Raw genomic sequence first — 2682 nt, 5'->3', positions numbered from 1 at the left:
GGGTGTGAGGGAGGAGAAGTGAGTGGGGAGGGTACATGGAGAGAAAGCAAGCCCACAGCAATACAGAAGTTTAGGGCTCATTAGAAGCACTGCATACAGTGAAGCTGCTATTATTTAGTCTTTAAATATTTAAAGACTGGCTTACTATACACAGCTTACAGTACTCGAACGATTGCTCATTTATCACTGTAAAATATACAATGCAATCCTCTGTGGTTGCAAAGCCAATATTGAAGATGCTATCTATTTTATCATCTAGACAGTATTTGGTATGAGAAAAAAATTACAGATTTTCTTCCAATTTGAATCAGAGCTGATGAACCATAAGTACATGTGGTATCCCTGCCAAACTAAGATGAATAATCCCCCTCCCCTTTTTAAGGTCTTTTAATCCTAGGAAACACGAATATGGAATGACAATCAGACATTTTTAAAACTAACTATGGGTAAATTTGAGCAAGGCTCTTGTATATTGAACAGCATTGGCCAAATAATAATTCAGGGGGTCTGTTTTATTGTGTTTTATAATAAAAATTGCAACTGAAGCACAAGTTCAAGCTTTTCTACAGTTCAACTTTTGAATTAATAACAGAGAAATCAGCTACAATGTCTATTTCACAAGTGCTTTAAAACTGTGTTAATGAACTACAGTTGAACTCCGCAGAATTCAGCCTAAGTGAGTTTGTACAGTGGAGCAGTGCCTTTGGATGGGAATCTATTCCCAGGAAAGCAACCACCCGATGTGAACTTCGTTTCCCAAAAAAGAAATAAACAGAGTGGCTCGGTTCATCCCGCTACACCTGCACCTACAGCTGGATTACAGAGCAGCAGTGTCATCAGCCATGTGTTCCACCAGATAAACAGCACGCTGAGTCATGAAAGACATTTACCCACCCTCTGAGCTCTAAAGCAGAGCGAAACGCAGGGCAAGGTAAGAAGGATGCCCTAATGGAGCTGCTGAAACGACCTACCTTTCCTGGAGGGTGTGGGGTCAGAAGCACAGCTGTATCTCTGCTTTATTGCAACGAGCATCACACGGCTTCACTGGCAAAGCAGGGCCAGGCAGAAGCACACACATGGCACTGGTTTAGCATCACTTCCATTAGTTTTCTGTCTGCGAGAGCCAGAATACCCTTAGGCTCATCGTGGAATATGGTCACAAACGTGGCTGTGCCCACCGTACGGTGTCTGAGGTTTGGCTGTGTGGCAGTGAGATGCCCAGCTACAGGTGCTGTGCCAGCCCCGGGGACACTCACCACCCCTCTCTTCTGCAAGGTGGTGGAACACACTGAAATGACAAAAATAAAATCTCATCTCTGAAGAGCCTGCACACTAAATGGAAAGATCTAACGTGGCTTCTGCTAACAACTCTTTTCTTGAATCCTTAATAAACTTTCTGCTCTCAACTTTCATCTCAAAAGGTTTCCCTGGCACAACCTTCGCCTTCACAATCACCTGTGTGGCATTTCCTTCTGTTTCAGTATCTGTTCTCCACACTATGGCACTCCCAGCCTACTTGCTATTTTGAAGGCATAGCATTTCTTAAAAATGTGACATTTTAAACTACTTTACTATTTGGCACCACACAGAACTTTGTGGAAAAGCCCGAACGGCAACAGTCCTGCAGATGTGGAAACCATTCCTTGTTTTGCTGTGGTCAGTGAAGGCATTCTTACTTGCATGTATACAATCACATTCCCATTAATCAACAGCATGGCAAGAAGCTCTGGAAGCCAGATTTCCTCAATGACATCTCTATGACACTACCAGGTGGTCCACGACTCAGTACCACAAAAGATCAGCTATAGAAAACGTTTGCCCATAAAGTGATTGACAGCCTGAACGCACACAAAGCTTTACAGAGCAGCTGAATAGAATATGTCGTAAAATATTATAGTTTGTAAAAATAAGTTTGAAAAAAAAAATACTATAGTTTGGGGAAAAGAAGCGCTTTGTGTCGTTCGTTGTATCTTTGGAAAGAAACAACCGCAAATGCAAAAGCAGGTCTTAATTCCAGGGTTGATCTGCTCTTACTATTTGTTGATGGAGGGAGAGAAGAGTCAAGCAACAGCACCCCTACTCAGTGGTGGAAATCCTAGAAATCCCCGGACCCCGAGTTGGTTTTGGGAAAGCTGGGAGACTTCCCGAGTGTGCTGCGGGGAGCGGGCTGCAGCTGCGCCCCAGGAGACACCAGAAACCCCGTTTTCCTAAGAAATAACCCCTCAACGCGAGACACGGCACCAGCAGCCCCCCTTCAGGCAGACCCCTCGGGAGGGGAAGGGGCGGGCGGGCTCCCCGTTATCAGAGGGGGCTCCCTTACAGAGGGGGGCAGGAAAACCTCTCCCAACTTCTCCCCGCCGCTGGACTCGGCCGCCCCGCTCGCCGCCGCCGCCGCCGCCGGACCGGGGGGCAGCACCCCGGACCCTCCCGGCGTCACTCCCCGTCCCGCACCGCCCTCGGGGACAGTCCCCGGGTGTCCCCGCACCGCGGCGGGGCGGGAGGTGTCCCCGGCTCCCCCTCGCCCGGCCCCGGGGCAGAGCGGGGCGACACCGCGGCCGCCGCCTGACTGGACGACACCGGCGGGGGGCGGGAGGGGGCAGCGCCGGGGCTCCGGCCCGCCGGGACTCCAGCCCGCCCCGGCCCCCGCCCTGCCCGCGCCCCTTACCTGCCCCGCACCCGCCG

At 49.8% G+C, this 2682-nt stretch overlaps 2 protein-coding genes across 4 annotated transcripts in view; both read right to left on the bottom strand.

Moving 5' to 3' along the window:
- The window catches only part of BVES (blood vessel epicardial substance), a 48658-nt gene extending 45982 nt beyond the window's left edge, over positions 1-2676 (bottom strand). The window contains exon 1 of the mRNA XM_014964595.1: positions 2666-2676. The gene's annotated coding sequence lies outside the window, so the exon portion shown is untranslated. The remainder of the gene's footprint in view (positions 1-2665) is intronic.
- POPDC3 (popeye domain containing 3) overlaps positions 1-2682 on the bottom strand; it is a 13502-nt gene extending 10820 nt beyond the window's left edge. For 2 of the 3 annotated variants that reach the window (XM_014964596.1, XM_014964599.1), the window contains exon 1: positions 972-1288. The gene's annotated coding sequence lies outside the window, so the exon portion shown is untranslated. Of the gene's footprint in view, positions 1-971; positions 1289-2665 lie in introns of those variants that run through there. The other variant, XM_014964597.1, reaches the window with a different exon arrangement.

The sequence above is a fragment of the Calidris pugnax genome, unplaced genomic scaffold, assembly GCF_001431845.1.
Source record: "Calidris pugnax isolate Ruff unplaced genomic scaffold, ASM143184v1 scaffold219, whole genome shotgun sequence".
Taxonomy (NCBI): domain Eukaryota; kingdom Metazoa; phylum Chordata; class Aves; order Charadriiformes; family Scolopacidae; genus Calidris; species Calidris pugnax.
Note: the sequence above shows the minus strand (reverse complement) of the source record. Positions and strands in the feature narration are given on the sequence as shown.